The 25412-nt window shown below is 32.0% G+C and overlaps 1 protein-coding gene across 1 annotated transcript in view; it reads right to left on the bottom strand.

Annotated features, from left to right (window-relative positions):
- The window catches only part of CDH9 (cadherin 9), a 234213-nt gene extending 210344 nt beyond the window's left edge, over positions 1–23869 (bottom strand). The window contains exons 1-2 of the mRNA XM_072605477.1: positions 23616–23869; positions 19745–19845 (exon numbers count right to left, since the gene is read on the bottom strand). The gene's annotated coding sequence lies outside the window, so the exon portion shown is untranslated. The remainder of the gene's footprint in view (positions 1–19744; positions 19846–23615) is intronic.
- Positions 23870–25412: the final 1543 nt, after the last annotated feature.

Genomic DNA, 25412 nt, shown 5'->3' on the forward strand with positions numbered 1-25412 from the left:
CTACATCCTTGTTGACTTCACTGCTGCATTTGACCCTTTTGTAACCCTCTAGTATACTATATCTTCTCTGTAATTTCCTGAGTTCCTGTCCATCTGACTATTCTTCAATATCCTTTGCTAGCTCCTCATTTATATCACACCTCTTGACTATTGGTTTGCCCCAAGTCTCCATTCTGACTCTTCTTCCCTTCTTTTTCTGCACTGCCTCAAGATAGTTTCATCAGCTAATACAGACTTAATCATTTTTTATATGTTATTCCCAGATCTATATATCCAGCCTGAGTAATCCCCTTGACTTTTTGTCAAAACTCTCTTACCAAAGGTTTTTTGAATATTTCAAACTAGAGGGCACAGAAAAATACCAAAATCAACTTGTCCAAAACTGAACTATCTTTCCCTTCAAATCTATTCACTTTTCAAACTGCCATAAATCTGTTGATATGACTCTTTAAGTCACCATCTGTTTCAATAAGCACCCCAACATACACAGGGGGACCTGGTATCACAGGTTATTAGATCTGCATTTCTAAAAAGAAAGCAACATTCAAGGGCTTAACAATCACTTTATTCAAACACAGGTATCAGCAAAAATAAAAATAAAAATTCCAAAGAAAATACAGAGAAATAAAAAGTCAATAGCCACACTTCCAAAATGTCTGGTCATTCCATACATGCACAGTTACCAGAAAGAGAAGCATCAACTTCTCTGTTTTCGCCAGGGGGCTCCTTAGGGGTTTCCCAGAATATCTCTGGCCAAAGAAACACTTCCATTCAGTAAGCCCCAGAAGTCATAAGGGACTTACTAAAGTTGAACTGTTTACATTCCTACATGGAAAGACAATATTTGTAACTCTTGAAACATTTCAGTATCTGGGTACTGGGTGGGAGTACACACACACACACATGCACACACGCACACATACATAGAGACAGAGTGTACAGAGTGAATTAAAGAGGATGGGATCATATCTTAAAAAAAAATGAAACAAAACATTTTTAAAAACATTTCATGAGATTTTGATACATCACTGAATCTTCAGAAACATTTCAATTTCAATGCAGCAGCTTGGTTTGTTGGATTTCTGTAAGTTTCTGTCACAACTTTGATTCACTTTGTTTCTTTAAACAGCAGCCTTCAGCAAAGTCTCCCAAAGAGACAATAAATATGGAAACTCAGTCTTGTAAAGTTTTCTTTTATTGGAATATTAAAATTCCTGGTATCCAAAAGAGGGAGCTATAACATTGGACTAGATTGTTTTCTTTTATAAACCTTAGATTTCTGGATTCTTTCCATACATATTCTTTAATATTTTTCTAATGTACAATTGCTTGGACACATCATTACATTTAACCATCTCTGAAATGTTAACAGACAGTCCTGAACATTGAAGGGGAGACACAGAGAAACAAAGGAAGTGACAGAGAGACAGATGGAGACAGAGAAACAGAGACAAAATACAGACACAGAAATAAAAGACAAAGAGAAACAGAGAAAGTCAGAGACAGATAAGCAAGGAGAAACAGAGAGAGATGGTGGGTGGGTGGGGGGTCTTTCTAACAAGCTAATACCGGAGAAAAATTTTATGCAAATAGTAATGTGATTTTCTTTTTTTTACCACTACATTTTAAAGGAAAACTACTCTGTGTTAAAAGCTTGAATTCAAGCAAAAATGAATAGTTCAGATCAAGTAGTGCTGGATTAAAATGAGAACACAAGTCTTTTGTCTTCTCCTCATTCCTCTTCTTCTTTGCAAATTATTATACACTTTAAAAAGGAATAACATACTTTATATGACTTTGTAGCTGAAGAACATTGATTTGTGCCCTTCTATCACAATAAGGGAGTTTCAATAATAAAATTTCCTTATTCTCCTACATATTCTTCAAAACATAGTAAGTACAAATAGATCCATATTAAGTAAATTACAGCAATTGTGATCCTAATGATTCAGTCAGTTTTTTCAAACAGTGGCAAAGCATTTCTTCCATGAATGAGACAAAACATTGGTGAAAAATGAAGTTCTGTTGCCTAAGGATCATAACACCTAAAGTGCGTTATTACAGAGTGATGAATTTTATTATTGTTGCTTTAAAACAGCAAGCTATTCCATTTGATTTTTAAATAGAGACCACTCTCATTATCTATATTCAAATAGAGTAATTTAGAATGGTGCTTCCCTTGACACTTAAAAGCTCAGAGATTCTACTGAAGAGGCTTTGTAAATGTACCTTGAATACCCTTTGACCCAGTAATGCTAGCCCTCGTTCTGTCCCCAAAGAGACAAAAAAAGAAAGAATATCAGTATGTACAAAATATTTAAAATAGTTCGATTTGTGGTCAGAAAGGGTTAGAAACTGAGGAGAAATATCTATTGTGGAATGACTGAAAAAGATATGGTATATGACTGTATTGGAGTATTATTGGGATATAAGAAATAAGAAGGAAGATGAATTTAGGGGAAAAAAAGGATGGGAAGACCTATATGAACTGATGCAAAATAAAGTGAGCAGGAGCCCTTTGTACATAGTAACAGCAATATTTCAATGAAGATCAACACAATATACTGTGACCAATAAAATGATCTAAGACAATCCCAAAAAATTCAGTGAAAAATGGCTATCCACCATCACAGAGAGAACTGATAAACTCTGAGTATAAATTAAAATATAATTTTTACATTCTTTTTTTTAATATATGACTAACAGAAGTCTGTTTTTCATGACTAGCCATCCATAACTCATATCATATTGCTTGCCTTCTCAATATGTGGCAGAGGGACAGCAGGGAGGAAGAGAATTTGTAACTCAACTTTAAAAAAATATTAAAAAATAAAAGTAACTTAAATATTTTATTATTAATTTAAAAACAAATACTATTGTAAATGGATTATTAAGTGAAGAATTTCACCAGTTAAGAATGAGGGAAGTGAAGAAATGTAGTTTTAAATAATTAACTTGCACCCTAAAATGATGTTATAATGAAAGTAAGTACTTAAATGACTATTATTGAATCTTATCTGTATTTTTTCTGAGATAATAATTAAAATGAGAAAATAACCTGACAACTCATGACAGATTCCTTTAGTTGAATTCTCTGTTTATATTTGTTTTCAGCAATTTTACTTAGCAAAATTTTATTTGCCATATGTTATCTTCAACGGAGAAGCAGTATGGTATCATGGATAGAGAGCTGGCTTTAGACCAAAGAAAATTCTGACTCAATACTTTCATCTGTGATGTACTTGGCTCTGTTACCCAGAATATGCTATGCAACCTCTAAGTGTTCTAGGTTGTTCTCTACAACCACAAGTCCAATTTGAAACTATATGGAAAATAAAATGATGAAAGAGATGTAAAGTGAAGAAAGCTAGATAAAATAGGAAGCAGATTGTGAACAACTTTAAATCTCAACCTAAAGACATCTTATATGCCATGTTATTTTCAATGAGGAGACACAAAAGGCACCTTAATAATTCTTGAATGCAATTTTGAACAGCTCATTGACACAGTTAGGCTTTGTGAAGATTATTGTGTATGTGTTCATCCTTTGTTGCCAAAGAAGAACATGCCATCAGAGAAATAATGACATGATCTGCACTTAACTTTGTTTTGAGTGAGCGAGGGCTGTGCAGGTCACCAGCCTCACCTGTCCATCAGAGCCATCTGAAAAAATGACCAAATATTCATTAGGATGATAGCTCTGTGAAGGATGAAGGGAGAGAGAGTAAACTCAGAAAATTGAACTTGAAACAACTAAAACGGTCTAGGCAAGAACTAATCAGATTCTGAACTAGATTGGTAACAGTGTATATTGGAATTGATTCCAAGTCTGGTGACTTGGAATGAATAATTCTCTCTATCAAAAGATAGAGAAAAATTGAAAGGCACTGCTTTTTTTTAAAGTGAGTTTCGAGTTTTTCTTGAAGTTTAAAATTCCAACAACATGTTTTTGTTTTTGTTTTGTGATGTCAAAGAACCACAAGAAAGTCAAGAAAGTAATTACACCCGGATAAAATTGTGTGTGCATGGATGAAATTACTGAATCCATGTAACTGGATGACATATAGGGAGGGAGGAATAGAGATAGTTTAGAGAGAGAAAACCAAGATCAGAACTTTGGGGAGGCCATCATACTAAACGATTGAAAGGAGGAAAATGAGCTATAAAAGGCTGGAGTAAAATCAGGAAGTTATATAATTATGAAAGTATGTGACCAACAGTGTAAAACGATGCCCAAACATTAAAGATGGTAAATATTCAGGGGAAAAAAGAGATCTGAGGAGGTGAATGAGTAATAAGGAAATGAGGACAGCAATATTGACTGTTCTGTCTAGTTACTCAGCAATGAGGACTTAGAGGAAAGTGATGAAGATATAGCATTGTCTTTTAAAGGAAAGGTATTTGTTAGAATAAAGAGCATTTGAAATTGTAGCATATTGGAATTTTATTACAATATGAGTTATATTTAGATATTCATCTAGAAAATTAACGTAATTAACATAGGTATTAATTTCCACTATCCAGTTCATACTCCATCAATAAATAATAATCACATAGGTCTATTGTTCATTATCCACCACAAGTTTGCTGCAGGTGGTTCACCTAACTTGTGTACCTTCCAAGATTTTTCCTGATCTTTTGAGGATATCCATGGGATACTTATAAGACTCACCCTCCTGTTATCTCAATGGATTATAAGTTCACAACAAAAAATTAAATATTATTTTTCTTTCATCATCATTTTAAGATATTTGATAATTTTAGAATCAAAAGAAAATCATAAGATTTAGCCCCCCAAAATCTCTGAAAAACTTTAGTGGAATTCTTAAATATTCCCAACTGATTTTAAGGTACTAGAAAGAGGTGATAAAAAGAACACTGGCTTGTGGTCAAAAGCAAAAGTTCTAGCTACTGACTGGTGACATGAAAATGGACTAGTCAGAACTTCTACTTAAGTTTCCTTTTTACCAGATGTTTAATGTGGATAATGAGAGGAATACAATGTGTTATAAAAGGTTGTTCTGAGGGATTCTAAACAAATTCTAGAGGAGTAGAACCCACAAAAGGACAGACTGAAACAGGTTTCCATACCTGGAAGGTTGACAGGAAAGGTCTGTTGCACCAGACTAAGAGAGGAGCAGTCTAGCACAAAACATGCCAGCACAGACTGGACACCAGCAAACTTGGAGCAGGTCTCAGGGAACTGAATTACAGACAGGTGTGACAGTTTTCAGACTTCTCAACTCACAAATTTCAAAGATTACTTAGAAAGTCAGTAGGAAAGATCTGTCAGACCTCGGTGAGAGAGAAGGGACGTCCAGCCTCAGCCCAGCCCAGCTGCAGCAATAGTGACTTCTGAAACTCTTGGCTCACAGATGGTGGGAGGATCAAACAGTTAACCAGAGGGTGATTGTGGGGATCTCTTTGATGACACTGAGGCAGGATTCTCTGACTTTGTCTATTTTTGGATCTGGGTTCTAGTCCTGAATGGAGGTATTGGGGTAAAGAGAGGCACTGGCATGTTGGCGCTTGTGATAGTGGTGGAGAGTAAAGTTCTCCTCACAATTCCAAGGCAGAAAAGGGTGCTTATGGTTACTCACAGACCAGAGCCAAGGCCAGGAGAGATGTTTATACCTCTGATTTATAGTTTTTTGGAAGAACTGAAAATTTCTATATCTCTAGAAGTATCTCTAAAAACAACTGTACAAAATCCTTAAAACTTGGGACAGAACACCTTCAACACTGGAAGCAGAGCCTTACCTTAAGAAAGAGTTCGAGTCAATTAATTGGCTTGGGAAATTAACAAATAGTGGGAAAAACATCAGATTATAGAATCTTACTTTGGTGACAAGGAAGATCAGAACATACAACCAGAAGAGAAAGAGAAAGTCAAAGTTCCTACATTAAAAGCCTCCAGTAGAAATAGGAATTGATTTCAGGCCATGGAAAAACTCAAAACAGGGGGGGGCTGATAGAAGGGTGAGCAGGTTGGGGAATGGGATAATCAGAATGCATGCCATCTTGTCGTGGTATGAGGGGAGAGAAGGGGAGAAAATTGGAACTCAAAATCCTGTCAAAGTGTATATGGAAAAACTAAAACTTAATTAATTAATTAAAAAGAAACTTTGTTCTGAGGATCAAAGTAAGTGAAGCATATGAAAGTGTTTTACAATGCTGACATACCAATTAAATTTTAGCTAAACTTTTCCTCTAATGTAATGTTGACTGGCATGTTATTGTTACCAAAATAGTTGACTCACTGCTTTTTTCCTCATATTTTGGTACAGTAATAGAGTAATGTGGGTCTCATTACAACAGGTGTGCATCATTTATAAAATAACTTTAACTGAAGTATGAAAATAAAGAAAAATCAAGTGTATCAATAACAGCAGTTTGTTTTTCCTCTAAAATTACAACAAACAACTTGACAAAGTATTCCTAATAGTTTGAAAGTTTAATAGTGGTTATGAGTATATGAGATTTAAGACTGAGTAAAATAGGGAACAGTTTTCAAATGAACTGAAAATAACTTTGCAAGTTCATTTTCTACATGTAAAGTGAACACTAGTATACAGACCACATAGTATATATGACTGAATCTGAAAATTTTGATGAGATTCTAATTTTAAACTGTGGCATATGTATTTATATATAACAGAATCAAAGAATTTGAGAGTTGGAAGTGATTCAACAAATTAAATAATTCATAAAAGAAATTCTACCACAACATACTTATATCATCATCCAACCTAGGCTTAAATATGTCCCAAAGTAGCCCATTACAGTTTTGAATAATTCATGCCTTGAACACGTAATAACTTTGTGCCCCAAATCAAATCTCTTAGTGTCCAAGTCAACTATCTAAGACTCTAAGTTATAGATCAGTTTCCATTCTGCAACATGAGAGGGTATTTCCATAGAAGGCATTTCTCCACCCCTTTGCAATCACACACTCTGTCCCTACCTCATAATTTTTATCTATGCATTTATTTATCCATCGACCTATCTATGTCTAAATACATAATTGAAGATAATAAAACTGGAAGACATAAATCACATGACATACTCCGGATGTAAATAGGATCAAAATTAATAACATGAAAGTAGTGAAATTTAAAATTTTACACTTGGTTTTAAATCAATTTCAAGGTCTAATAAGGAAGAATTATGGGTAGACAGAACTTCATTTGGGGGAAAAATGTTACAATGCCTTTAGCGGATTGTAAGCTTGATATGAGTCAAAAGTGTGATATGACATCAGAAACAATCATACTGTTTCACTCTACATTAATCATCTTAGGATATTCTTTGCTTGATGGCTACATCTGGGATATTATGATCTTTTCTGTGCATCATATCTTGTGAAGAGTGTTGCTAAGCTGCATATTCTCCAGAGGACAGTGAAAGACTTGGTTTATACCAAATCAGTATCAGTTGAAGGGAAGGATGGAGATTAGTTGAAAGAATAAAAGACTTGAGAAGGGTATTATAGCTGTTTTGAACAATTGGAGGGCTATTGACATGGAATAAAGGGGGAAAAAGATAAACTCTTCTACTTACCCACTGACTGGTAAGTTAGGACTAATAATGGGTAAAAATTTTTAAAGAAGTCTAACAGTACTAATAATCCAAGCTATCTTGTAGTGGAACTGACTACCTTGGAAGTCAGTGGGGTATTCCAAAATTGACATCTTCGACCAGAGATTAAATGAACACTTATCAAGAATACAGCAGAGAAAATACGTTTTCAGGCATAAAGGAGGTTAGGTAATTTATGAATTCCCATCCAAAGCTTAAATTTTGTGATTTTTGAATTTGAAATCAGAATGTCATTGAATGTCAGTTTCTTAATCTATAAAATGGAGACAATTGCAATTATGTTGCATACCTTAATATGTTGTGAGGATAAAAATATGGAATCAATATGAAATTACCCTCTCAGCTGAATTTTTATGTAAACATAGTGTTGTACTTATTGCTAATAATAGCAGTATGCTTTTCCTCTCATTTTTAATGGAGTTCAGGGTAAAGTACACTGATAGACCACACAAATAATTTTTATTGCTATCATTCTTGTATATTATGGCTGTTGTTATTTAAAATACCTAGGAAAAGATTATATCAAGCAAATGTAATGACCTGGTAAAAGACTAAACTTCCTGGTGGGCTTCAATGATTTAGAAATGGCCTGCATCATAATTGGTTTTCTGGAAGGTCCTAAGCCTTAGAAAATACATAATTTAGCTATTACCACTATGTCCCTGGAGAACATTTTAAGGTCATTCTGTGGGAACTGACAGAACCTTCTTAGATAGTAAAAGACAAGCCAAATATAACTAGAAGGGGCGTTATTGTTCTAATGGGTCAGGAGGATATATGCTTCGTATCATATCATTCAACTCTTCCTATTTTGGTATCTTTGAATGTCCTACATAGCTTTCAAGACAGCTAGTTGGTGCAATGAATAGAGTGCCAGCTCTGGAGTAAGGAAGATTCATTTTCCTGAATTCAGATGTAGCCTCAGATACTTACTAACTCTCTGACCCTAGGAAAGTCACTTAAATATTTGCCTCAGTTCCTCATTTGTAAAATGATCATGAACAAGAAATGTCACACATCTTTGACAAGAAAACACCAGATACTGTCATGAAACTGAAGCAAGTGAATAACAAAGGTTTTAAGGTAACTAAGGAAGATAATCAAAAGATTAGATGATAGATATTTGTTGAAATTTTACATGAGTTAGGATGCTTTCTTTTATTTTTAAACAAATATTTGTTGAAAACTTATGGTCAAGTTTAAGTAACATTGCGAACAAAAACTGAAGTCTAATCAAACTAGTTTGAATAATTAGACATTAGAAACCATCCAAGAGCTACTGGATTGCAAGTTTTAATACGCTCTTATGAAATGGACAATCATGTGTTGTATCATAAATCTTACAATGCCATGATATTATCATAATTCCTTCTGGCTTACGGTTTGAATATGAAGATTGCAGTGAATTTTAAGTGATTTCTGGGTTTAAAGTGTTAGAAAAGAGTTCACTTCAGTTTGGTGAGCACTTAGCTTTCATTCTATTTAAAACATATTCTTTAAAAATTGCTTCTAAGCCCAATTTTAGTATCTACTTCAGTTTATGGAAAGCCATCCTGTACTTCTTTACTTTTTAAAGATTAAGACATTAGAACTGAAAATAGAAAAATTGCAGCAGAATCTTAAAACTGTGTTACACTTAAAAGAGTGCTGTTGTGACAAGAGACACCAGAGGGTTTGGAGCTAAAAGATTTGAGATCAAATATCGTCTCTGTCTTTGACTAATTTTATAGCATTAAACAAGTCTCTTGTTATCTCAGTTTTCTTACACACAAAATGAGAGAGCTAGACTAGGTGAACTTGAAGATTCTTTTCAGTTGTAAGTACAATGAGATTATAAACCTTGATTCCTTCAATGAGGAAACTGTGGCTATAAGTGGTAAGGCCACTTTCCCAGGCAATACCAAGTGACAAAACTGGAACTAGGACCCAAGTTGCTTGTATTTCTTGTTGTAATATTATCTGGATAAATAGATCAATTGGCACATAGGTAGATGATATAGAGATATACAATATGTCAGTTGATCTAATGATCCATGTTAATTCAGAGACATATCCTACAAAGCACAAATTGGTAATCGTTAACATGATGAAACGACTAGTTTCTATATAAGTTCAATGTTTCTTTAGATCTGCATAAATCTAACTTAAAAGGAAAAAAAACTCAATGAGTACAAAATCTTTCAAAAATCCTTACAAGAATTCCAGCAACAGGAACAAGGAAAAAAAATGGGAGTTGAGACAAATTTTGCTGAAATATGATATGGCTGAACTACTCACTTTTTTAGAAATATCCTTTGTCAGAGACAATATTGTACCAGAAAATAACATGCCTAACCTTTTGAAATAAGCAGTGATGAAGAACATGGATGAATTAATGAAACAACCTTTATTAGGCACTTACTAGGGAGCAGGTACTGGAGACACAAATCCAAGCAAACAATATAGTTCTTAACATTAATGACCTTACACCTAACAGAGGAAGATAACAAATGAAGGGGAAATTGAGGAAGGGGTTGTAAGCATGAGATGTAAATGTTTAAAAATGTTCAGGAAATGATGGAGAGGCATAGATAAGGGCATTATAAAGAAAAATATAATTAAGGGACAAAGGATTGTATTTCAGGTGACAGACTGTATTTAGATAGGTGGAAATAATCCACATAAATATGGTAATTGAACTTATAAGAAGTAATGGGGTCAAAGACAGAGAATGTGGAGAGAGAAGAGAAGATAACCTATGGTAGTACCATATCCACAATAAATAAGGATGATAAGGACTGTGACACAGTGAAGGTGATGGAACAATAATAATCTGACAGGTCAAAAGACAAGCAAGAGAGAGCAGAGTCCCAAAGATCCAGATGTACAAGTGAAAATGTGTGTGTGTGTATGTGTGTGTGTGTGTGTGTGTGTGTGTGTGTGTGTGTGTATACCATGTCAGATGCTTGAAAGCATTTATGGAGAATGAGAATTAGGAAAATTCCATTATATTTGACAATTTATAGAGAATGGATAATTTTGAAGATAAGTTTGAAGAAAGCAGTTTCTATAAAGTCAAGAGAAAGCAAAACACCAGAATGCAGAAGGTTGAGAAAAATAAAGGAGAGAAAGTTGAGGAAATGAGACCCTTAAAGGGGTTTAGCTGAAAATGAAATATAAACAATTAAATGATAAAGGGCTAGTAGGATCCATGGAGTGAGTGAGTTTCTATGCACGTGTGTGTGTGTGTGTGTGTGTGTGTGTGTGTGTGTGTTTACTTTTGAAGAATGGGGGAATAATCCTGGGAGTGTTTGTAGGAATTAAGGAGAATTAAGATGAAAGTGTCAAGAAAGATAGAGGATAAAAGAGATACTGTAAGACCCTGAACAAAGATACTCAATCTCTCTAACACCATTTTTCTCTTTTATAAAATGGGGGTAATGATTATAATAATATCCACATTATCTGAATCACAGGAAGGTTGTGAAGACTAGATAAGTTAATGTACATAACAGACATTTATGTTACATTTATGACAGCAAATGTATTATTGAATATGATTGGTTTCTTATGAATCTTATGTCTTCTAGAGCATTCAAAATATAAAGCCTCTAATATTATTTTATACAATCATCTAATAATTATGATATAAAGAGAACTTTGTGCCCTTGTTGACATTTTCCCCTGTCCCTGTAATTACATTGGTATAAGAAACTCACAGTAATAATCTTTTTCTATCAATAAAAATTGTTGTTTGCTCTACATCTTTGCCAGAGACTTTTCTAAGGATATTGAGAAATCAGTTACTCAGAGTCACAGAGCCATGATTAAAGTTCCTTTATCATTTGATTAGGTCGATATGGTAATGCATACATGTATAGATAGATAGGAAGACTGGTAGTTATGTGCATACATTATATACAGTCAGATGTATACTCACATATATGTGTATATATGTATTATATATACATATAATACACACAAACATATATATATATACAAATAAATGAATTTATATGTGTATATATATATATATATAATATTATATTTGTATTTATTTTACCAAGATTTGAAATGTCTCACAAGAGGTCGGGTAAGGGTTAGAATAGAGATAGTTCTCCAGGAATTCGAAGTGACATTGTTTCCAGTGTGATCACTGTTAGCAAAATGCATGATGTAGTAGTGATTTGGAATTATTTTCTGTATTTGCATTATTTTTTTGTAAGGATCTCAAACTATGTGTAGCTTGCACATATATTTTTTGTATGTACTTGCGAACCTGGAAAGATGTATAGAATAATTCTAATTAATAATTTTAATATTTAATATAATCATAATAAATTAAGAAATACAGTTGTGCAACTTTTTTGAAGATGAGAAATTCATATGTATTATACATTTTAGATCTTGCAATTACTAACATTAAATAATATTTTTCCAATAATATTTAATGTTTTTCAATTAAATTTAATTCAAAATTACTTATTAAAGTGCTTACTCTGCATGCAGTACTGCTCTAGCCACTCAATGGCAAAATTTGGAAACAAAACTAACAGCTTGTCTCAAAGGTAAAAAAAAGGAGTGAAGCAGAGATGGTAAAAATGACGGAAAAGGAAGGCAAAATACCTGCCATTAAAAATATGTGATGATATGGGGCACTGTAAGATTTTTATTGTTGTAAATTTGAAAGACCTTCCTTACAACCATCTCTACCACTCTTGAGTCATGGAGTCATTCCAAACTTAAGGCAATAAAAGCTTGATAGTATTTTAAGTTATTACATATTCTATATGAATTTTATGTGGTTTAAGTTACAATACTTATATTTTACCAGTGTATGAATATTTTTACCCTCTGCCATTTTAATCACTAGAAATATGTTCTTCCTAGCCATTCTGAATAGAAATTTTTAAAGAAATAAGTTGCATCACTTTTAAAATTTTTATCATAGTGTAACATTTAAGAGTTTTACATATTTTCTCTAGTTTCAGGGTGAATTATGCCAACAAAAATAACAAATGATATTTTAAAGGAATATTAAAGTACATGAGGGGAGAAACTTATGAAAAAAATTGTCACAAAGATGCATATGACTCATATAACAAGAGGATATGTGAAAGAATAAAGTTGTTATAGATTTGGAAATATATGCATTGATATTTTGTATACAGAACAAGTGAGAACAACTATTTATATAAATCTATAGTATTTGTGGAACATGAAATAGATGATTGTAATTGTGGTGGTTAAACTTTTCACAGTACCACATAAATGTGAAGAAATAAAGACCAATTTACTGTTTTTATGTGTGCATGCGTCTGTGTGTGTGTGTGACTGTATTCGCATATGCACACATTCATGCACAAGTCTGAAGTCACTATCAAGGCATTCATTTTAAGCTAGATTGAGGACTGGACAAAAAATTACAATTGAATATAGTTTAATTGCTAAGTTTTTCATCTACGTAGTAATGAAACCTAAATCTCCATTTATATGTCTGTCTGTATCTTTACTTGCTATCACTAGTTGTAATAGTAAGCACCCCAACATACATGGCAGGAGGGAGCTTCTACAGCAGGTTCTTAGATCTTCATTCATAAGAGGAAAGTTAACTTTTGAGATGTCTACAATCATTTTAATCAGACACGTATCAATTCTTTCGTCAAGCATATATATATGTATATATGTATATGTATATATGCACACATATACACACATATACATATGTACACATACATACATACATATATACATGCATATACATATATATGTGTATGTGTATATCTCTTTATATCTATATCTATATCTATATCTATATCTATCTATCTATCTATCTATCTATCTATCTATCTATCTATCTATCTATCATTAACCTCGTTCAGAGGAGTCAACACCCTTAACCCCAAAGTGATCAACGGACATGACTTCTTCTATCTGACCATAATTCAACAGAGAGAACTTTCTGACCATAATTAACAGAGAGGGAAGCATGACATCTGAGTTCTCAAAGCTGGGGCTTAGTGGCTTCCCAGAGTCCTCTTCTGACATTCAAACCTTCTTACCAAAATTAAGCCCTAAATTAAAACCTCACTCTCAGAGTCTTCATACACATTTTAGAGCCAGAGGGCATCACATCCCTTGAGAACCAGTGCCTCATTAACAAAAGTCTTACACCTTCTTACAAATCTTCCAGGAGTAGGCAATGGATGGGAAAGATCCTCCTTAGTCGTATTCAAATAGAGGCATTATACTTCTTGATTATACTAAAACTAAAACAGCAAAAGATCCTACTTTAATTGCCATTACACTTGTCCAAAGAGTTTAGAGATAGGAGAAGTTAATGGGTCAAAGAATAGGTTATTGAAAGCATGCCAAATCATTCTAAATGGAAGAGATGAAAAAGAGTTTTCTCTATTTCTAGTGATATGGTAACATTACTTTCTATATGAGAGATAAAATTTTGCACTTTCAAAATATCATAGCACAACTAATATTGTCTATAGAACTGACAATTCAAATAGGGTAAACAATAACTAGAAATCTGGTTTCATAAAATCTCTTTCACAGAGATTTCAGGATGAAATTTATAGCTATCTTGACAAGAATTACAGAGGAATTGAATAGAATGACAAAGTAAAACAAATGTAAATTGTATCTGCAATAACGTGTGTATATTGGACAACTGTGGGTGACAAAGTAAAGATGAAAAGACTAAAAAAATCTCTAATCAAAAGACATAAGTAATGGAGTAATTGACTAGATTTGGTACATTATACTTTAGAGTACTGACGAACTGGATTCATCCAAAACAAAAAAAAAGGAAAACTAGGCATAATAAAAGGTTTTCCAGTGAAGTCATATGAGGACTATTTGAAGGTGTTAGGAATTTTTCTCCAGGACAGCAAAAGGTCTTTAAGGAGATATGGTACTTCTCTGATACCTATAGGCCATAAGTGGTCAAGAGGGATTAGAGGGGTTGTGCTATTTAAAAGGGAACAAATGAAGAGAATTGATTAAAATTATAGAGACTTTTTTTATTGAATACTAGAATGATGTTTTTTTCTTTGTTTGTTTGTTTTGAAATTAGAGCTGTTGTAGAGACACATACCTCCTTAGGAAGTGAACCCCCTATCGTGCAAAGTTCTTAAATAATACCTAGAGAATTTTTAAAAGAATAGTAGAGGGGGTTTATGCATACTTCATATATTTATGACATTTTAGCTATAGCAAGGTCATGCCGTTAAGAATCAAAAATACTTTTGATTTGAGCTTCAAACGAGTGATGAATTGGGGAATTAGGAATTAGTGAAACTATTGAGGAAGGAGTATCCATATAAACCTTCAAAAGTAATGTTTTGCATATTCTTATTATATACCAAAATCATGTTAGATGCTTGGAGGGACGCAAGATTTAGCTATCATGTAGTCCCTTCACTCACAGAACTTTCAATTTAGTAAAAAAAGTAGATTTTGAAAAGTGTCACGGCAATGATTGCAGAGGTGGACTTGTAATAAGGGAAAATATTGCTCATATCTCTACTCAGATGACTCTATAGTCTTGGATAGTTCTCTGAAACTCTCTGAGTCTCACTTATTTCATATGGAAAATGAAGATAATAGCATCTGTCCCATGGGGTTTTTCTGAGAATTAAATAAGATAATATATATACATATATGTATATATACATACATAAAAATTAATTATACTAACATAATAAATAAGGTAATATATTTTAATTACCTTTAATTCTTAAAATATATATGCATATATACATATATAGAGTATTTTGTACATAATAATATTGTATAAATATGTTATTATTGTTATTAAGTTACTCATACATTAATAACTAGCATAAAATGAATAAAGCAATGAGTATGTCAAAGAATGATCTGGTAGAAGGAAAAAAAGACAGACAAACAGAGTCAGAGAGACAGACATAAAAACAGACAGAAATTCTAGAAAAAGCTATGATACTCAATAGAGATTAAACATACTCATCTCCTTAAGGAAAGAAAAAGAAACAATGAAGGAAAATTCTAAGAAAGTAGAATTATAATATGGAAAGAAAAAAAAATTATGGGTTCAAATCTGTAGGAAAAGGAAAATGGCAAAAGCAGGAGGTTCATTAAGAAGAAGTTTTGGAGAAGGGTTAAAGGAGCTTAAACTTGGTTCATAAAAGACCCTAACGGTCAGTACAGCAGAAAAATAATGTAGGAATATAAGGAATATTAGCAATGTACATAATGAAGGAAAAATAATGTAGAAATTTGTTTATAAGTAGCAGTTCCCTGTTTTGTAAAATTAGCAGTTAATGCATGCATATCCTTCTTATATACACTAAGGTGTTTTCTTTCTAAGAAATAGCTCTTCACGGTTTTCCTTTGGATATTTAACTTAGATTAGCTATCTAGTTAAATATGGTTAATGTACATATTCCATTTTTATAGATTTATAAAACTTTATGGGTATATTCTCTATAATCTTTATGTAAATAAGCATTTTGATGAAGTTTTACAAGTTTCCTTTTTAATTAGCTTACTGTTAAGTAAACCATTGCATTGGAATAATGGAAAATATAATATTTGAGGCAAAAATAACATAGGGTACTCTTCTTAAACTAATTTTGATTCATCTAGATAATGGGATAGTATGACACCAAGATCTCTGTCTGCTTTCATTGATTACTCTGTACAGTGAATATAGATAATCCAAACTTTGCCATCCTCATCAGTGGAATGTGCTGATGTCTATGATATCGTTATTAAATTCAAACGTTATCTGGACTCTCCTGTTCTGAATTCAGTTTTACTCCAAATGTACAAAATTATATGTCCATGGAAGTTCCTTTTTTTCTCTTCAATTTCTCTTCAATTTTTTCTCTTCAATTATATCTTTTCTTGGGATAAATACTATCATAGACCTGCTTTAGGTTTATCTCAGACCTTTTGGGAAAAGAAAATTGCTAACAATATATTGCTCTTCTGAGCTTTCAGGAATCATTTACTGAAGTTGGAAATTTCTTTTAGTATTAACTAGAGATTATTTCTCAAATAATTCAAATGAACTCATTGGTTACAATTCTCAGAACAAACTGATTCAAGAGGTCATAAAAAAAAGAAAGTGAACTTCGTGTTTTTTGATGTAATATCACGAAATAGTAGATTTCAAGTTATTTACCGATGGCTATAAAAAGTTCCCATAGCTAAATACATTTATAAATTTTCTATTTGTATAAATGTATATAGATCATCCCTACCACTTTTGATTGCTCTATTTTCTCCAATTCATTTTTAACTTTAAAAATGATGGCATATTTTATTTGGACAAGAAATGAATTAAATTTGTATAGGAATTAAATATGTTCTATAAAATGAAAATATCTCCTTTCCAAGTAATCAGAAAGACAAAGACATAGAAGATGAACATATAAGAAAATTGATATTAGAAAAGTTCTTTCAAATTTTAAAAACACGACTAATAACTTTTTTTGACTGAGATATTATTAGCTCATAAAGTATACATCAGTGCAAGATGCCATTTTCACTGAGTATATAACATATAATTCCCAGACATAAATGAATCTTATGTAAAATTCTCCAGCAGCAATACTATTGAATTTAAAGTACAACTAGGACTGAATAAAAATGCTTAATTCCAAAAGTTTTTTTTTTTTTTTTAACCTGGAGACTGTGATTTTTAAAAATGACATTTTGGTAACTATATTTTAGTATAACTTTTTTTTCTATTTTATATATTTTACTTTATCCCTCTGTAAGTATTGCTCTGAGAAGGGATACATATTCTTCACCAGGCTGTCAATGTCCTTCATGACACGCATGAAAAGATTAAAAACTACTTATCTCAGATATACATGTTCATATAATAGAGTTTTTTATTTGCTTTTTTTGAGGGTGGGAATAATTAAACCTTTCTCTTACACCCAGCACTATACATAATACTGTTTTGGACACCCAGTACTATACACAATCATTCTATAATGTTTAAATAATTTCTAGTATAAGCAGAGATAAATTTATCTCGTGAAAATTTCCTCTCAATGATAATACTGTTGGATATGAATTATTCTAAAAAAGAAAATAATGTCATTATATTTCAATTTAATATTTCAATATAATTTCAACAATTTATAATTCAATTTAAAATCAATTCAACAAACACTAAGGGGTACAAAATTAAGAAACAAAGAATCTTGCTACAATATTCAGCTTAAAAAGTAATTTTCTTTAAGGCTAAAATAATAAAATATTACAATGTAGGTGAATTTGTTCCTAGAATAACATTTGGAGGTGACAGATGAATAAAGTTATTTCCAAATAAAAGATGTACTCAGATCTTGAGTCAGGTATTGGACGTAATGATTTTTATACTCTATGTTATTTTATCATTTAACTTAAATGAGCAAAGAACATTTATTTTTCGTGAAGATAGTCTATCAAATGTGAAATGAATTACTAATGTCATTCCCAACTTAGCCTTAAGTAGAATTTAAATCTATGTATCCATATTCAAATAGCTTGTTTACAGTTTCATGTATATAACACCATGTATCTTCACTTTTTAACAAATGAGTAAAAATAAGTGATTCAAAGTTTTAATTACATGCCTCTATATCATGATATATAGTTGATAAATTACACAAACAATGGGATACTCGTATCTGCCTAAAGAAAGTTTGTCATGTATTTATAATAAAAAATACTTTAAAATGAGTTTATTTCTCAATTTAGTCCAACTTGCCTACATACACATACACTAATTACATAAAGTCATGTATTTTAATCATATAAAGTAGAAAACATGACCATTATGTATAAATGTTTTAAAGTGTCATTTTTTTTGAAATTCACCTTATTTTAATAAGGAATATTTATATTCCAGAGAAATGAATATTTATGAAAAATAAAACAAAATTATTTTTGGCAATTAAACTAAATTGCTATAGTAACCCCCTTTTGAATTAAAAATAGAATAGAAAAGACACTGTTTGGTAATGCTGAGATAAATTTAGTCTCACAGTAATTTTAATGAAGACCTAGTATGATTCTCTAAGAAAAGAACAAAAAAATACATAAAAACTTTTTTGAACTTTACAACTTGAAAAAAAATAGCTTAATTATGTATTCCATATGAATTACATGGGCCTCCTTGATTATCTTTGATGCACTATTAATATGTTTCTTTACCTTATCTTATGGTTTGTTTAGAAGCATTCTTCATCTAATAAGATGGCAAAATTACATATAACATATAACATTATACTCATTTAGTACACGTGAAAATGGATGAGTGCTTATTCTTATGGCAAAACAGAACTTCAATGACATGAAAAAAAAATTCTTTTAAAAAATTTAAGATTATCCAAATTTGTACCACAAATGTCTGACGTTATTTGCAAGTCTGGTACTTAAAATAGAAATTGATTGATCACCAAGACCAAAAAACAGTGAAGTCATGAGAGTTCTTCATTATTTCATTTTGAATTTAAAATTGATTCTAAGGGTGTACACTTTAAATCTATACTATTGCAATATTCATATGCTCTAGTATTTTAATGATTTTTAATGCACTCCTAAAGTTTTCTTACTCAACATTGGTAGTGGAGACTGCTGAACTATTAATTAAGCATGAAATTGATTTTCAACTTGTAAAACTAATGGAATGAATTTACATATGTGTGTATTACTATGTAAATTTAGCACTGAGGAGGACAAAGAGATGTTATTTTTTCCTTTTAACAACTTATCATGTCCTAAATTTTTCCCTTTATACTCTAAAGATACATTATCATCACTTTTATTTTTTTCAGGTAGGGTTTTCAGTGTTGTAATTAAAAACAAAATCACAGTTATAGTACTGAATTTCTGCATTTCCTAATATGCTTTCTTCATATGCCCATATCATTCCAGTAAAGTGCTGAACTTAGGTGTAGGTATATATTGAATTTTAGGGCTACCATAAAAAAGGATAAAAGTGTCATAACTTTTAAATCATCCTGCTCTGTAAACTATTTAAGTTTATATACTAACTTTATTTTACTGGAGACCCATGGAGAAAAGAAAATGAAATGACTACAAAATTCATTGTTTGTACAGAAAACTTGAAATAGCATAGTATTCATTCCTTTAACATAAATAAAATTACCTCTCTCTGTGTTCTATGAATCATCATTTTATATCTCAGGATTCATAAATATTAATGAGGCAATGTATTGGCTTAGAATGAGACCAATTTGCGGAAGCTCTCTGTAAGACACAATTAAATAATGAAAAAGATTTTGTAAAATGTTAAATGAGAAACCATTTTTTCTTGAAATACATAGCTTTTTCCTGATAAAGCAGTCAACTTACTATCTCACACCCTTCAGGGTTATATGAAATGGTCATTATTGGTGAAACACCAAACAGGTTTCTTTTTTCTTGTTTCTCACAATTGCCACCTGTCTTTTTCTTCCCTTTCAATATCTGTCTTCTTTTGCCCTTTTTTATCTCTTCCTCTTTTATTTATTTATCTTTTCTCCAAACTAGAGGCATGCACACACCTTGCTCTAATATTTACATCTCTATAACTGACAGTTACAGACCTAGACAGGTTGTTTATCTCTCTTTTAGAATAATATTATTGAATGAATGCATGTCATGCCTCTTTGAATACTGTAAAGCATCTAAGATAATGCTCATCATATGGTAATAAATCCAGAAATTCTCACTCGATTGGTTGACTTTAGGTCAACTATTTGGTGTTGGATAAAAATTCTTATTAATTAATTATACCAACTCCTCCACTCCATAAAAAAAGAAATCCAGTTGCCCTGTTAACCTCCATAGGGATGTACATTATAGAGGTTAAGTCTAGGTTGAAAGAATGATTTCAAAAAACATTTTTTTCTTTACATTAGCTATCCAGGGAAGCTTATTCTTCCATTTATATTCCTCCTTAAAAATGATAATTATACTGCAAATATGAGAATCCTTATCACCTTTTAGGTTACCAGTTATTTGATGAAAGATAACTTCAAAACTTAAATTTTCTCCACAGCAAAATTTACTACTGACCTTGCATTTAAAAATGATGGAATACATTTAAAAAATAATCAAGGTAGTGTTGGATTATGTTTTGCAATTATTATGTCAGGGAATATTTATAATTTATTTGTTTTACTTTTTTATAAAGTTCGTATTTGTCCTCTCAAAATTAGTCTTCATAAAAGTTCATATGCAAATTACGTTCAGGCTTCATTCAAACATTTAAATTGTTCTTTTAATACTTATGAATCTTGAAAGTTCTTTTGAACATAGGTTCTAGTAGTGTGTTAGCTATTTGCATACAGAAACCACTACAGATTGATAACAAAATACATGTATTTGGAAAATTTCAGTGGTCACAATTTTCAAAACATAAATTCTTGGTAGCCACACATAAACATGGAATTAATGTGTTAATGTTATCCTAATTGTAGCATTGTTCAAGAATTTCTATTGAACTCAATACTCAAAAGTGTTCCAAAATTATAAAGGTACTTAATGGCAAGGAAAATATACCTCCTCTCACATTTTCATGAAGAGACATAGACAGTAATACAGTTTCACTTCCATTTTTAGGGTGCTCTTTTATGAAAAAATGAAATGACAAATTGAAAAATAAATCTAAAATGAAATACTGTACTGTTCCATTTAGGACTTAAAGAAAAATCCCCCTCCACTCTTCACCCTCTAAAAATTAAGAAAAACAAAACTCTACAAGTTTACGATTACTAAGAGATCCTAAGCCTGTGTGCTCTTTATCAAGAAGAGCAACATGTGATTGAGAAGGGAAAATAGACAACCGATTTTGAAATAAAGTGAAGAGAAGACATTTTTATTTTTAGGCAAGTAGATCACCTATTTCTATTTCAACTGTGTGATATTATGACAATGTCAAAATATAAACAAAGTTGTGCTATCAATATCAAGAGCATCCAAAGATAATTAGAGGTTAATTTATAAAGAAAATATCGTGGTACTTATGATTCCTTCATAAAAATAATTCCAATTCGTACTTGCAAATATTACCTAAATATAGCATAAAATGCTATTCCTATTTTTGTAGTAAATGTAAATTTTATTTTAATATCATTTCCCATATGGTCATACATTGTACTTCTATGAATGTTCTAACAAACACTTAAGACACAGAAGAATCTTGGTAAACATCTTACACAAGGGAATACTTTTTACCCCTTCTTTAATACCTTTTTACATTATTCTTTATACTTAAATGTTGTTATTATCATTTATATTATCCAGTCATGCACTTCCATGGGATTCAGCATGCTTATAGATCTATTGGTGTCATTCATGTTAAATCAACAAATATCTGTCAAGTATTAAAATGAATTATCCCATTTATGCTTTTGAACTTTCAAAATATCTTCAGTTCATATATCTATAACATTTTCATAGTGCCATTCCTGAAACAAGACATATCAGTGGTACATGAACATTTAATGAATTCTCTATCTGCTCAGAAGCAAGCAGAATATAATTAACAAAGTCAATCTGCTGCTTAAAAACATTTCATGACACTTTTCACACCTATGAGCCTTGAAGTAGTATATCCTTTCTTACTCGCTGCTGCTAAAATACATTATTAATCTGATAGCTCTAGCAAATAATAATAACTGAAGTTTGATTCCTGGCAGGTAAATTGTCACTTCCTCTATATCTACCAAGACAAATCTATTCAGTTTCTGACTTTACTAGCTTACCCAAGATTTTTGGATAGGTTCTGGGTAATGGGGAATATTGCCATATTAAAATCTCCAAAGCATTATTATGCTAGATATAAAATCCACTAAAATTTATATCACATCTCTAAAAATAAAATAACTATTATCTCTTACACTACTAAATGATGCTCTCAGAAGAAAGTTGATCTGGGTAGATATTCTAAAACTTTTCTACTTTAGTCAGTAAGTGCCTTAACTGTCTCCTCTTATATTTTCCTAACTTCTTATTTAACAGGTCAGGAGAAAATGAATTGTTACAGGATGCCTATAAACATGCTACTTCACAAGGTGTTGATTCCCTGAGAATTGGCACTCATCATTCTTTGTTTCAGATTGTTGTGCTCTCTATAATTGAATTAATGTGATTACTTACATGTTGCATGTCAGAAATGCTTTATTAAGCAATTGCATCTGCTAAACTACTATTAATTCAAGGTGCCCATTTTGCTTTTAATTTTTTTCTTCCCGTTCTCTGTCTCTTTCTCTCCCCCCAACCCTCACCTCTAGCTCTTGTTATATAAAGATCATGTTTCCTAAGATATTATCACTTCTGGAAAATTGTCATATTCTTTAAGGCTGCTGACTGATTCAGCTATTTTGAATATGTGAAGAAGAATCACCTATACCAAAGGAGATAGTCTTGTAAACTAAGTGGCATTTAACCAATATTTTTTTCCTAGATTTTACTAGAAACCATCTTCACTTCAAAAGTGGAGAGAGAATCTTAATTGTTACTTAATCCATTCCTTAATGGAGTCAGATATATAATAGAAACTAAAGAGGTAACTAAAGATATCTTTAGCTACATTTTTTTTAAATTTGTAACAATTTATAAAAATATGACTTAATGGGGAAAGAAGAATTTTCAATCTATGGAATGAAAAAATGCACTTTCCATGGAACATGTCCATGTATGGCAAACTTAATAGCACTGAATTCGGTCTACCTAAATCAGTCTACCTTAATCAGTCTATAATTTTATTTCATCTTTTATAATGACCCATCATGCATGCATATGAAGGTACATGGAAAAAGGACATATGCTTTGACTTCTAAAAGAAAATAAAACATGCATCACAAGTTTTGTCATTCAGAAATCTTACGCTTTTATTGAAATAGCTTGAATTTATTTTTTTCTCTTTCCAAATGTTAAAATAGAAAGAGGACATCGAAAACAGCTCAAAGGACATATTTAAAGGTTTATGAAACTCCATTACAAAAAGCTTCTTCCCTCAACAAACTACTTACCCTATTAAAGGATATAAGAGGGTCTAGGTTTTCTTAATGATGTACCGACAGCCCAGCGTTGCTTCCGTCTGATTTGTTCACTTTGCTTCTAACACAAAATATCTCCACTGCTGAATCTTCTTGCCTCTAACTGTGCTTCCCTCCCTCAGCATCACTTTAAACTCAGGCAGGCAGGAAACTGAAGCCAAAGGGACTCTCAATCTGATTGGTTTCCATCCAGGGTCCCTGATTAATAAGGAACGTCCCTCACACAGACAGATATTGCTGCTGATGGAGCCGCAGTGCTCAACATGAGAAGGTCTTGTTCTTGGGTGGGGGAGAACGGATCTTGCTAGGCACACAGTGATTTGCAAATGAATGTGGTGGGAGGGTTCAGAGAGAAGTTCTTTGTTAAAGACCTGGCTGTGACAGAATAACAGTGTCTATAGTCTCAGTAAATCAGGTCTGCTTAATCTGCTTTAGAGAGAAAGGCTGTAGCTTGGCTGTAACCTGTAAATCATCTGTTAAAAAAAAAAAAAAGCACAATTGTATGAGTTCGAACTCAACAGTGTTTTCCTGTGTATCCTTACTGCAGAATTCAGTAGTTCCTTATTTCATTTCAAGGACAAGATTTTAAGTTGAAGGTAGAAAAGAAAGGAAATCTATATTGTTTTTTCCTGACTGATAGTGGTGAATTTCCCACTTTGTCTCTGAAGGTAAATGATCAAGAATTATCATTATTGTGATTATTTTAAAGAACTCTATTTAGTCATGGATAATAATTTTTGCAACCGCCCCCCCCACACACCTTCTCCATGAAGTGAAAACAATAAAAGCTGTTTTGTGATTTGGGATTCTTTCCCTTTTTCTCTTTTGTTCCATTCTTGAGAGATTTTTCTCCTTCTTTTAAAGTATCAGATAATATTATAACACAGTCTTGTTACAAGAATAGAAGGCCACCTGTTAGAACCCCTATTATAAATCTATTGACTATTAGAAGGAATAGTTACCAGAGAATTTGCCTATTTTAGTAAGGAAATCAATTCATACTTTGTAAATGACAGAAGAAGAAAGCTGCAGATTTTAAAATACATGTCTATGTAATAAAATATGAACAAAAATAAGAGCAATAAGTCATGAACTAAATTGATATGGTTAGAAAACTGGTTTAGAATATCATATCACATGAATTGTCAAATCAGGGCAAAATATCAGTTGCTTATTTGATGTGTCAAGCACAATTTAACAATGGCAAAGTAATAAAATATTAACTTCAGTATAGTGAGAAACTTACAATTCTGATTATATATTTATAGTTCTATATCACATAAGCTATTCATGTACCCCAGAATATGTCACATAACCTTTCCCATGATATGGTTAGCAGACATTATAGGAAGACACATGGAAGGCTGGAGTTGTCTTTCCTCTAGAAATGAGTGATGGTCATGTCTTTGCTATACTCCAGAGCATAAGTAATAGTGCCTGCTTGGTTTCAAGATCTACAAGCTTAAAAAGCCTTCTTTCAGGTATGACTGACCAAGAAGACCGTTCAGAGAAAGATGAAGAGATTGTTGTCTGGCTGGGGAGCTGTAAAGACTGATGACACAAGAGAAGCCGAGATGGAACTCAGCTCAGTTCCAGCTTTGTTTCTATGGACAATCTCTCAAATTATTCCCTGGCAGCTTTACAATGAGGGCCATTTTTGAGAGGCACAAAGTATAGGGAAGAAGCAAGCGTTGTGCTCTCTCTCTTGCTCTCTCTCTCTCTCTCTCTTGCTCTCTCTCTCTCTCTCTTCCTTCTCCGTCTCTATGTGCC

Source organism: Notamacropus eugenii, chromosome 4 (genome assembly GCF_028372415.1).
Source record: "Notamacropus eugenii isolate mMacEug1 chromosome 4, mMacEug1.pri_v2, whole genome shotgun sequence".
Taxonomy (NCBI): Eukaryota; Metazoa; Chordata; class Mammalia; order Diprotodontia; family Macropodidae; genus Notamacropus; species Notamacropus eugenii.